General features: G+C 36.1%; 1 long non-coding RNA gene across 1 annotated transcript in view; it reads left to right on the forward strand.

The window, feature by feature from the left end:
- Nucleotides 1-10,941, forward strand: part of LOC134508609 (uncharacterized) — a 43,606-nt gene extending 32,665 nt beyond the window's left edge. Inside the window, exons 3-4 of the long non-coding RNA XR_010069104.1 lie at nt 7,584-7,675; nt 10,224-10,941. This is a non-coding gene — a long non-coding RNA (uncharacterized LOC134508609). The remainder of the gene's footprint in view (nt 1-7,583; nt 7,676-10,223) is intronic.
- Nucleotides 10,942-13,440: the final 2,499 nt, after the last annotated feature.

Here is a 13,440-nt window from a genome sequence, read left to right on the forward strand (position 1 = left end):
CTCAGCACAAAGAAAATGGAATCCTGTGAAGCAGCAGTGTGAGCCTGCCAGCTTTAGTGCTCTGTCTTTGTGTAAGACTCAGTCTACAGCTACACTTCAGCTTTCTTGTTTATTTTGTTGAGCATTTCATTCTGTGGCTTCGACCTTTTTTTTTTTTTTTTCCCTTCTTTTTTTTTATGGTCTGATCAGTCTTTTTAAAAATTCATCTGCTCCTGATCTTGCCCTAAAGCTGAATAACAGTTCCAAGAACACCTCCTGTGTCATAGGCTTAAAACTAAAAATCAACCAGGAAATAACAAGATTTGAGGAAGACTATAAAAATAAAACTGCTTGGGGCCGTAGGGTGGGGGGTACTAGGACTTAGATGGCTAAAAAAGAAATGAAGACAAAGGCTTTTCCTAGAGAGAAAAAAGGAATCAGTGTATAACCCAGCAGGATAATATGTTTAAGGAAAAGTTAAACATTAAAAAAAAAAGCAAACCAAACCCCCAAAACAACCAAAACCAAGAAAAATCAGTAGACAACAACAGTACTAATAAAAGCAATGATGTTATATTGCTTCCAAACATCACCTGAAGAAAGGACCTTTGTCAGAGCTGGGATTTTAATTTTCCTATTATTCTGAATATTCTGGAAAGGGATAGAATCTCAAAAGACAAAGCAACATGGAACAGGATATGGGATATTGAGAAAGGGAGTTGATTATGTTTTATCACACACTATAAGCAGCAAACTGCAACTTAGCTCAAGTTGCTCGCAGTAACATCCATATCTGTCTGCGAGACTGCAAAATTGTGCTACAGAATTTACAGTGAATATAGATCCAAATTAATGGAACTGATTTTCTTCTATAAAATGATGTACGCTGTACCACCGACAACCTGTATGAGATGATTCTCTTGGGTTTTTATGGTTTCAGCTGTTTCCTCAGAACTGCAATGTGAACAATGCTTGGCACCCTTACAGCAGTTAATAGGAAACACTGTCCTCTCTTACTGTGAGAAAATTCTTATGTTTGGACAAAAAGTGATTCTACTATGAAGCAAGAAAAGACTATAACGGACAAATCCTTTTGACAGTCATAGAAGGCAAGGTGCAAACAGTGCTTTCTGTGGGGAAGAACAGGACTTTTTCTCCATCGGGTAGGATGTTTTTAACATCATGAACCTTTTTTATTTATGGTGCATTAACTTTAAACACAGGTTAGTGGTTGTCCACTTGCTACAAAAAAAAAGTTATGACATCTTGAATAATGCTGTCAATTGGACGCCATCAACTGATGTAGGGTGACAGAGACAGAGCTCAGAAACACTCTCCATGTCACTGTAATTCTTATTGCAGATTGTTTATGCTAAAGTCAGTTACCTGAAAGGAAGCTTTTAATCAGAGAACCTTGCGTTTTCAAATTTAGCTGCCTTTGTGTGCTGTTGTCGTTACTTCAGTACACTGGGAATGCAGTCTTGGCTCAGTTGAAATCAATTGCAAAACTCTCATAGATTTTAACAGTGGCAGAATTTCAGTTGATATGATTTTGAACAACATTAATGCCCCAGGGTGTTTCTTTTTGTTAATTGATGGGTTACCTAAGTGGTATGTATAGGTTAAATAAAAATAGCAGGAAAGACACAGCAGTTAACAGTGGTAGTAAGTGGCTGGGAAGAATGGAGAATAAAAACCCAGAAGCTGACAGAAAGCAAGAAAAGAGTATTGAGGGGCTGGGCTGGGGGGGGAGGGGGGAGGAAATAGTGCAAGTATGCCATGAATAATATTCTTGTAACTCTGAGCTGGCACTAGATATGTAGAAATAAGTAGTACTAGGAAGATCATCAGAAAGAGGTGTAGGATTACTAGAATTTTATTTATGTCTCCACACCTTTTTTTCCCCATTTTCCTTTCAGAAACTAATATTCTAGTTGGACTCTGCTGTGCTTCTGTTACTGAGCTCCATCAGGTAGATCCTACACTTTAAAAATGAGTCCTGGGGAACGTTTGAGTGATGGTCACCCTCTTGCTACACTGCTGTGGACTGATCTAAGAAATGATTTGGAACTGGAAGGAGAAACACCTACGTGTTCAGCTAGTGAAGTGGGTTTCAAAGATGAAACTCATGTTCTTTGTAGATCACATAAAAATGGAGAAAAATTAAACAAATCGAAAAATGGGCTACACTTGCAAAAAAAGTATTTCAACGAGAGTTCTCTTACCATATTCCTGGTTTGCTGTACATAATTTTTAATGAAAAGACTTTCATAAAAATGGCAGCATATATTTTTCTGTAAACAGGTGCAGGTGCAGTTAGAGAATTTTTATGTGACCAGAAATTTAGAATAGGTACACTTTAAAATGTTTGGGTTTGACAGGATTTTTAGACATCTGAATAAATACCAGGTCCTTGTTGGCACAACTATATGTGATCAAGAAATATAACCCCATCAAAATTACTTGAAGAAAACATTAATGCTTAAAACATTCTACACAAGTAAAGCTTAAAAATGTTAGTAAGTAGGAAAATAATTCTGGAGTTTAATTCTGGAGTTTTCTAGATTTATTTTACTGAAGAAACTGTGAGTGGTTTTTTTGTTTGGTTTGGTTTTGGGCTGTTTGGGTTTGGTTTTGGTTTTGTTTTTTTTTTTTGAAACCCATTCAGACGTTTTCAAACCACTTCAATTAGAACTATGTGATGTACATATGTGGAAAAAGTTATCTCCCAATTAAGTGTAACTAGGCCAAGACATTATTCTGAATTTATAGTAATTCTGAAATAATCTTAAACAAAACAGCGAAATCAATGGATTGTCCAAAAGAATCATATATCAGAAAGAAACAAACTGTCTTTAAAAATGTGAGGTTAGTCCATAAAAGATCACTATTTGAGATATTGATTTTTCATGAGTATTATAATAACGTCACAAGGTACTATATTCAATTTGATATAAGGTCTTGTTTTCTGTAGGCTGGATGAGAAGTTATAAAGACAAGCAACTATTTCCCAGTGTTCACTTGTAAAAATATCTATTTCTAGTTGACATGCAACTATTTCTTGATGTTTACTTGTCAAAGTATCTATTTCAAGTTTTAGGTGGACAATTGCAAATCCAGTACGGTAATGAAGTTAAAGTTCCTGGAATACGGCCTGGCTTATGTCTGAAAGCAGTTTATAAGATACACTTTGAACTTGAATGCTGACAATTGTTTCTCCCTAAAGACTTCTGGCTTTGATGTTGTTTCTTTTTGGTGCAGTGGGTTTTTTTTTTGTTTGTTTTATTTTTGCTTGGTTTTGCTGTTTTTTTTTTTAAGGATTCATAGCTTGTTTTTTTCAACATACGATTTGTATGACTGAGACATGTTAAACATGAAAATGTGCAGATTTTTGAAAAATGTTTTCCTAATATCATCGTGACTGAGAAATTAAATTCATTTTTTTTTATACGTATTTCAACAACAAACCATAGACAACTTGATCTGGTTTTTGGTTTTGGTTTTTTTTTTTTGAAAGCAGAGATAATTTTTTTTATATACTCTTCATTTTTCTGCTTTATCAGAAAGTCCCTGGAACTTTCTGATTTGGCTTTTGTACATCTGATTCATCACCTGTCTAAGGCCTTGCATTTTGAGAATCCTTGAGGAGATGAAACTGGTAAGAAGATCAAGATCTATGGTGTTAGTGTGGTTACTTTTAGATGTCACGTTGATTTTATTGTCATCAATCCAGACAACATGATTACTTTACATGGAAAAGCATTCTACAAGACAAATTCATCTGCGAAGTTTCTCCACTGAAACTGGTTAAATAAGACTTCAGACAATTTTGTCCCACAGTGTTCTAATATAAGCTTGTATAGATGCAACAGAAGCTTGGAATCCTTTAATATAACATAAGATAATACATAATCATTTATTTTCATCATTTGAACAAAGCTGCAAGATAAACATGCTCGTTTTCCTTAAATATTTTGTCTATTCTGAGGAAAAAACATCAGGAAGGGGTAGCAAACAAAATCTGAAAACCATATCTGCAATTTTAGGAGATACTATTTTTATGTGGTTGGAAATATATCTTCCTTGCTTCATTTCCTTTCAATACAAGAATATATTTGGCAGATACACTCTCTTACTGATGGTTTATCAAATACAGAGAAAGGTTGGGGAGGAGAAAGAAATGAAGTAGAAAAATCTTTAACTAATTCCAAATCTGTGCCATCATCAATAAGAAAATCTAACTGCAGTGTCATCATGATTTTACAAGAAATCTGTATGATTTTAAATTTGGTGGGGTTTTTTAGGTAAGAAAATATTTCAAAGGATGAAAACACAGATTTTCCATTGCTAACTACTGTCTCTTATTAAGGACATTAAACGAGTATGTAAAATTGCCACAAAAAGTTAAGAAATATAAAAGTCTCTGGGAGATCCATATGGAGCTCAGAGGTCGTAACATTAATATACAAAGAGGGATGCATGAGAACATGAGACACACATGCTGCAAAATCTGAGTTATTTAAGATACAAAGAAATTAAAAGAATAGCTAAAATTCAAAGAAATGCCTAATGTTGTAAAATCCTGATTGACTTTGTAAAATCTGTTCACCCTTTACATCTTACTGATTTCTATTAAAATGAAATACTCCTTATGCTTACTGACTGCTTTTAGTGTTCTTACTCTGTCAAACTAAAGCAATTAACTTCCTCTTGTTAATTCACTTACCAAAAAAGAGGTGTACAAGTAACTTTTTTCATACCACCAAAAATAAGTCCCAATCAAACCTTAGAATTATCTGCATAATTTAGGTGTCATATTTCAATATTTAAGTATGCATAACCAGAAATGTAAAAATACAGCATTGTCCTCACCAGGCTCAAAATACTTAAGGATGGAAGCTCACGAAGCGAAATAAGCATTTCACACCTTTAATTATGCTATTTGGGTACTCTGAAGTGTTATGACGTTATTTTCAGCATTCTTGTTTTTCATGGCAGATTAGGGACTAATTTACTAGTTAACGGAAACCATCGAGATGCCAGTAATGAGACTGTCATCTGCTTCAGCCTGGCGACGCTGCCTCTCTGTTTCTGCCTGTCCAGGCAAAGACAGTGCAGGGGCAGTGCATTCCCAGCCTTTCTTTGGTATTTTATTTCACAGTGCTAAGCCTTCGTCACTGGATCTAGACCAAAGTGCCTGGAAATCATCTAGGATGTGCAAGATATGTGTGGATTGCAACGGAAGTCAGAATCAAAAATGATGCTTTCAGCATTAGCAAGTGATAGAAAAAATACATCTCCCTGGTATTTTTTTACCTTCGTACCTGAGTGTCAAAACAATTATTTTCATAACTAATATGTGAAATTGAAGGGAGGAATGGCCTCTCCTGCTCCAGTAAGATATGTGCTTGCATCATACTATGTCTGGCTGTACTGGCAAAGTTGTTTTCGGCTGTACTGGATCCAGGTCCTTCCTAGGTGATCCCTCAGTCTATGCAGATGGTAGAACCTGGGGCTGTTGTGGGAATGGGCAGAAGCTGAACTCTATAGAGGACTGAAGAAATTCATTCTCCAAGAATTTTGTGCATCCCACTTGCAAAGACCAAAGAAGTGGTCGGCGATTCTGCAGTATTTTCACTTTACCCAAGTGGTTTTTCATGCTTTAAGGTACTGTCTTTTCCTGCGGACTTTAGACTTCTTCAAAGAAGATTAGACAAGCCTAAATGCTCGGAGTCTGGATTTGTGGTGTGGTCTTACATTGTTTTGGGCACGTGAAATTACAGTGCAGCAGTAGCCCCATGGTAACCATGTGCAAGCTTTAAATCATAGGATCATAGAAATCCTTTGTAAATGCAAAATAACTATCCCACTTTTTACTGGGGATTGGTATAATCTTTATTTTTCTTGTGCAGAGCAGGAATGTGGAGAGTTGCCAAGAAAAAACTGGAATTTGTTAAGCCTATGCACTGGTTTATATCGCAATAGTTAGTTCATTACAACTGTATCTTGTCTCACATTCAGATAGAGGTACCTCCTTCTCTCCATTATGTTCAAATTAAAACGTCCCAAGATGAAAAGTTTTGTGTTCAGTTTAGAAACCTCTCTGTGTCATAGTGAATTATGGGGGTTTAATTGGAACCTAAGCACCGCCTAGTTCAGATCGAGGATATTGCCGTTCATCTAATTTCCTAAATCAGGTTAACAAGGGAACCTTGGTTAGACTTTGGCACATTGCTGCCTCCCTCCCACGAGTGCACCCGGTTTCTTAGAAAAATATTGTCCAAATGAAGCTGCTGACAGAGCTTAGATACTGCAAGGCAGGCTATATAAAATGAAGAGTAGCTGTTTCGACTCATTTCCTAGGTTACACTCCACCTTCCTTCACTTCAGGCTTCTGCAGCTGGCCATCACAGTCCTGCTCTGAGAGTCACTGACGAGCGCCAGCCACACACTTCAGAAATACGGCAATCATCTGCTCGTTGATGATAATGAAAGTATACTTTATGCAAAATGAGTAGCTGGCTACACATCCTTTTTTTTTTTTTTTTTTTCTCGTCACAGCTGTTGTGGTAAAGTGGATATTTTGCCTTCAGTTCACTTCTAACTATTCTCATTTTTGATTTTTATTACTAAAAGAGGAGAAGGTGTAATTTAGAATTTACAGTATGAAAAACTGATTGGTGCCATAAGCGTGTTCAGTATTGCTTTTCTTTCATAAAATACCACTAAAACAGAATTTCTAGCTGTCTTACAATTTGTTTTTTAAAGCTGGACATCACAGCTTGGTCAGCAGGGAAGTCTACCAATATAATTTTGACAATGTAGCATCATTTCAATAGGCACGCTCTGGGATTGGTTTTATTTTATTTCAACTTATTATTCATAATTTCTTCTCCATAGACTTTCAATGACATTGTTTTGTCTTGACATTATAACATAATCTGCATATATTTGCATAAAATAATCAGACTCTGGTTGAGAGTTTCAGACAAAAATCATGTGTGCTCTGAAGTAGCATCTCAGCTCAAAATGTCTACAAAGTTTATTACAACTGTAAATTAAAATCTCTGGATCTTTAATTGTTAGCTCCTGGGATCACAAACTTCAGAAGCTGAACTTAAATTTCTAAAATGTATGTTTTATAGCATCTATGTAATCTTTACAGAAGTTATTAACTGTTATCAGGTGTAATTCCTACCTGTCTCTGAATAGAATAATTAAACCATATATTCTCTGAATCTAATTCTTATAACTGAAATAATACCATGTGCATATCTGAACTCAAACTTTCTTCATCCCTTTGGCTTTTTCCAGGATTTTTCTTAGAAACAGAAAGTGTTCGTGCATTTTATCTCCCGGTTAGAGCTATCGGCCCCAATAGGGTTTCACAGAGTCTTTATGGAGGCAGTATTTACCAAGACAACTGTTTGTGCTGAATCTTCAGAAAAAAAAGAGCTTGATTGTGTAGCATTGATTCTATACATGGACTGAGGCATGAACTTGCTGAATTGAAAGAAAAATTGTTCAGAGCTGCGTGTTGTGGCAAATAAGAGATATAGTTATAAAGGCATACGGTAATGTATTCTACATTTTTACATTTGCAGTGCCGTGATCAAACTGGGACCTGTTGGTCCAAATCAGCAGTAAGACAAACTTTACAATGCTGTCATTACCTTAAACTGCTACTTCAACAGAGGTGAGCAGAGTTTTTGATTCATTTGCTAACTTGCGTTCATGCAATCTATGGAAGTGGAAAATACACTCGGAAATATAATCACAGGAAACCTGGTATCATAGCTCTTATCTCTTATTGGAGATCATCTTGGGTATTCAATTTATCAGTGTTATGGTAGAGTAAGGTTTTGGGAGCGAAGATTCATAACAGCTCTTGATATTTACAGATGACTAGTCAGATCAGCATCTGCAGTTCCTCCATGAAAATGCCCAACTTCAGACAGGGCGGTGATACCTGAAGGAGGAAATCTGTTTTGAACTTACATTGGAATCTTTGAGCTTCACTCCAGAAATGTTAAATGAGACGCAGTTTTCTTTTTTTCAGGCTGTGAAGACTAATTCTATAATTTTACACCTCTTAATAAGAACAGAGCCACTGAAATTTTTTTGGTTGTTTGTGTATGGATCCATTTGCTAGAAAAACATAGATTTCTCTGATTCTCATTGTTTCTTCCTTTTTTATACATATTTATTCATATAAATATAGGCATATGCAATAAATATAAGTAGGTGCATATGTCACAGTATCACTTATCCTCTTGCTTTTTGGCCAAAAAGTGAAAGGGTTCAGGTATCTGACTTCAATATATGAAGTTAGACTACTTTCTCCATGTTGGATAGTTAGTTATACCAAGGACGTTCAATTCAATTGCAATTTTTGTGTAAGAAGAGGACCTGAGACTTATAAGTCTTTCTGTTGACTGTCACATCATAATAAAAACTATTGCTCTGAAGTTTCTTTTTAAGGAGCCAGAGCACTTGAAAAAAGCTAAAAGTCAGAAAAAAAAGAACATTCTAACACAGGGAGGAGTTCAGATAAGACACAGAAAAAAACTGTCATTTTTGTGTGCTAGAAATCTTTGTCTTTCATCTGGCTCAATGTGGACTTAAATTGTCTTCAAAGAAAGGTTTTAAGAAACATCATCCCAGGTCACCTTCCTTTACTCTCAGCTGCTCTAACTCAAACTTTTTACTGACACCATTACATTAAATAAGTAGAAGGTGACATTCTGTAATGAAAGACAGACCTGGGATAAAAAGAAAAAAATGTCTGTCTGTCCTGGTGTAACCTCCTTGCCCAAACACCTGTTTGTGGGTAAGATAAAAGTAAAAATTAAAATAGAAACAACACACCACATCTGAAGAACATGTAGTTAGTATCACCATTACTTAGGCAAATTCAGAAAGGAAGAAACATTCTTAAAGGTATTTTAAGCATCTATGTACTGATGATTTCTTCAATAATCTTCTAGCACCATCAGAAATTTTATCCCTTTCCACGTTTATATTGCAAGATCTTAAGCTTTGCTATTGATGCCCTATTGATCTATATTTTACAGCGTCTAGCACAGTGCAGATTCTACTCTATGGTTAGTGTTTCTAGGTATCAATAATATAAATAATAAATACCACTATAACGCTATACAAACAAAGAACATTTTTTTTCACCCTTGATTTTTTGTGGTTCGTTTGTTGGTTGGTGGTTTTTGTCTGTTTTTTTATGACTTGTCTAAGCAAAGGATCTAAAAGGGTATTCAGCTTCAGTCGCACCTTCATAACACTGTTCCAGCCATTTAACCAGCCAAATGCTGAAATGCATTGTTTGCAAGCATAAAACCCTTCATAATCAGGAAGGTAACACTGCAGCTGCATGTGGACTGATTATTGCATTTTCCAGGTTTTGAACAGGCAATGGCATGGATACAGTTCAGTCAGGCTGCTTTTCTTGGAGAAGATTTTACAAAGTTAGCTGGTTTGTGGGGATCCATACACTGACAATATTCCGTGCTTGGTGCTGGCTGTCTGAATTGTCTTTAGATGGGATTTTAGTCTTTGACAGCTACTCACAAACACCTAGGAAATGTTTAACATAAGAACTATGAAGCTACAGCTGTAGTCATCTGTCATCCATGCTTGCTTTAAACTAGTTAAAAAGCCTGTTGGTAGTTCTGGGGTGGCTTTATGGTAGCATTTCTGCAAGACAAGGTCATGTGGAGATATCCAACCCACCCATTTTCAGGTTAGTTCATGCACTACACATTTGCAAATGACTTTCCCAAGCGTTTGCCATAAGAAGAGTCGTGATGGAATTCAAAAACTTTCTTCCAGTCCAAGGATGTAGGATCCAGTACTGGACAAAGTCTTTTATCATTATTGATTTATTCATAGTATTTTGCTCTTAACCTCATGCAGGGTAGCAGCATGTACCTACTAGGTCTTTTTCTCCAGCTTAAATGATAAATTTGCACAAGAGTTCATGAGACTGCAAAACTGATTAGCTACAAGTATGTATTTTTTTTCTTCAATAAAATCCCGGAAGTTAAATAACCTAGAAGTTAATATGCCCAAACTATGCTACACAAACATTATTAAGCATGAAAAATGACACATATGAAAATCAGGAAAAGTCGGAACCAAGACTATGTATTTGAATGTAATTTAGCCATATTTATACTTATATTATGACGCAAATTTAAGAGAATTTCTCTCTGTCTTGTTATGTTTATTAGGTGGGGATCGGTACCATTGCTCCAACGTGTGCCTGAAGCTGTGATGGACTTCCTGACGGACACAGGTGACTGAAAGTTGAATAAGTTGACCAATGTGATCTGCTCCCCATCTCTTTCCCTGCCACAGTTTTCCTGTGTGACTCTAAGGTGGGCCCTAAGTTCACCATCCTCAGCTTACATGAGGTCCTGCAGACTCAATCTCAGGAGCGCTCATCATTTAAAGCTACAGCCCATACTGAGCACAGAAGCACCTTGTTTAGCAGGCCCAAGAGGAAAGAGCTGTAATATTCTCCTAAATTGTGCCTAAACTTCACGAAGTGTGGAACCGTGGCTAAAACTTTGACTCTCCGGAGAAAGTATTAGGAGAAATCCTGACGATAGCTCATTAATCTGGTATCAGAACGCACCCAGTCTCTTCCAGCTCAGGTGCTCCTTGTGAACTTGTCCTTCAGATCTGCTTTTCCCAGTGATTGATCTTTATGGCTGTCCTCACTTTCACATTAATGCTTATCATAATCAATATTTTTACTTGGTTTTATGACAAGCAAAACATACTAAAAGTATATATTAGACATCACTTACATTCTCTGGGCTGCACATGAACAGTCATACCAGTTTTACTTGCTTACTTACTTACTTACTTACATATATATATGGTTTTAATATTATTATCTTATCTGGTTTCCTTATTTCTTAGGCACGATCTCAGTGTAGGACAAAGATGTTCAGGACTATATGTTTTCCAGACATCTATCCATTCAGATACACTCATATTTGAAGGATTTTACTTAAAATCCACTGAAGTCTTTGGAAATTTTGTTATGTTTTTCTTTCTTTTAACCAGCATTCTACAGAATAGAACTCAAAAATTTAGCTGACGGATTCCTATTTGCATAATTTATTTTTTTTTTCCCACATGGATAGCAACACTTAAACAGTTTTCAAATAAAGGTATAGAACTTGGCCATTTCAAGGGTCCCTTTAATTGCTATTTGCAGCAAAGGTGTGTCCTGTATATGGGGAATCATATGAACCTGACTTCATAAATTTTCTTTATTGTATATATATTCACACATATATAGATATATTTATGTGTGTGATGCATTTCTCATTACAAATATATAGGAAAAAATAATTTAACATTTCCAGTTTGACTTTCAGTTTGAGAGAGAGACTTTTTTAAGCTGCCAGATTGCCTATTGCTTCAAAGTAATCAGCTCTTACAGATAAGGGAGATTTCGATCGTTGTACAATTAATTTTATTTTAGCCATCATAGCACCTTTGAGTAACTATTTCCCATTACCACTATCTGAGTCATTTAAGAAGGAAAGTTTTTCTAATAGATACATGGAAGGCTAATTTGCAGAGCTGGAAAGGCAGATATACCAGTCATGTTGTAATAAATATGATATTATTTTGTAATTCCAGAGCATATGTACGGTATTTCTTCACATACAATCCATTATTTGTTTCTACAACACCTGTTTCCCCCAAAATAAGTCCATATAAAAGCTAAACTCATTTATATTAATCATTTCCTGATCAGGGTTTTTTTTTTTTTATTTCCTACATAGAAGACATAGATGTGGAATATCCTGAATTTTCTGAATATATACATATTTTGATTAGCGCCATTTCCAGGCTAAAGTCTTTAATCTGTGCATTTATATACACTTACACATAGGTTTTCATATATATATTGTTACAAGGAGAGGTCTGGCTTTTTTTGTCATGAAAAAGACATGGACTATTGTCTCTTCTGCTTCAGTCCTTTTTACAGTAACTTTCATCTACACCATTTCAGACAAGGCTCTGCTCTACTGGTGGGATGGAGTACCTGAAATAAAAGATATTACTTTTATCTGCAAACCCAGTTCTAACTGCTGCACTTCTTCTTCCATATTCCCTGTCCTTTTTGCTTACTAGAGGATAGCAAACATTAGCAGTAAGATAGAATGGCTGATACAACCTAGCTAGGTTGTTTGGGTCAGTGATTCTCAACTCATCTACTGCAGGTGAGAAACTTTGCCTGATTTGCCAGGCTTAACCTATCCTAGCCTGAGATAATAATCTGATTTTCAACCAACTGTTCAAAAAAAACCTGGAGAAATCAAAGCAGAATTAGAATTTACAACTAGATAGGTACGTAATCGTTTAATCACATGTTTACTCTTGTGGATTACATTCTTCATTACCAGCTGCCCCACGAACTTTCTACAGAACCAAATATCCAAATCAGGTCATGAATATTACTAGAGGCATCAGGCTGAAAGATTTACTCTAAAAGTGCAGTCACATTGCAAGGTTCCTTTAAACACAGGTATCTGTGAAGAATAATTTGATACTTCAATGCCCTGGAACACTGTCCTGGGTTGAACGACACAGGACTAATTTCTTTTCCAATGCTGGGGAAAACTGCACTTTTAGAAGACTCTAGAGTCTGAATTTGTGAAAATATTTACTTTAGAGTAATAGCTAGGCTATGTGGGATTCCAGGTCTCAGTGTTTTCAAGCCTTGCCAGGTGCAGGGATGAAGAGGAGCGAGGCTTGGGCATTTGACCCAGGCAGCCAACAGGATTATCTCATACCATGAACGTCACATTTGGTATAAATTAGAAAGTTTGCTGTGTAGTTTCTCTCTCCCTTGATGGCGCGGTCCAGAGAGCTTCTTGCCCCGGTGCTGGACCCCTGAGGTGTTCCCTTGCTCCTGAAGCCATTGTGCTCACAGACATTTGCTGTCCCCTGGAGACAGTCAGGTGCTTTTGTAAACACCATTGACAAAGAACATCTCAGTTCACAGGAAAGATAAACAAGCAGCTGTTAGAAAATGCTCTCCCAATTCCTCTTTCCTTCAAAAAAAAACCTGTCCAACCATTAAAAGAAGAGGTTTAACTGTCATGAAATACTGCCAGAAATGTGCTTTGCCCTCTTAATTGTTAGTGGTAAGAAGATCAATTTTCATTTTTGCTTTGTTCTTTTGTGAATTATTTTCCTCCTTTATATCAACCTGCCACCCCTATATATGTATAACATCAATTTAAAACTTTCGGCCAAAATTCCCCCAAAAGATTCAGAACGACTTTTAATGGCTTTTATTTAGCAAAAAAAATGAGAAATACATATAATGCAAAAGTAGTTTGCGCTATCAATCTATAAACTGTAAAACTCAAATAACTAAGTCCTTCAGAGTTTTGTATCGTATAGCTTCCTTTTTTG

The sequence above is a fragment of the Chroicocephalus ridibundus genome, chromosome Z (assembly GCF_963924245.1).
Source record: "Chroicocephalus ridibundus chromosome Z, bChrRid1.1, whole genome shotgun sequence".
Taxonomy (NCBI): Eukaryota; Metazoa; Chordata; class Aves; order Charadriiformes; family Laridae; genus Chroicocephalus; species Chroicocephalus ridibundus.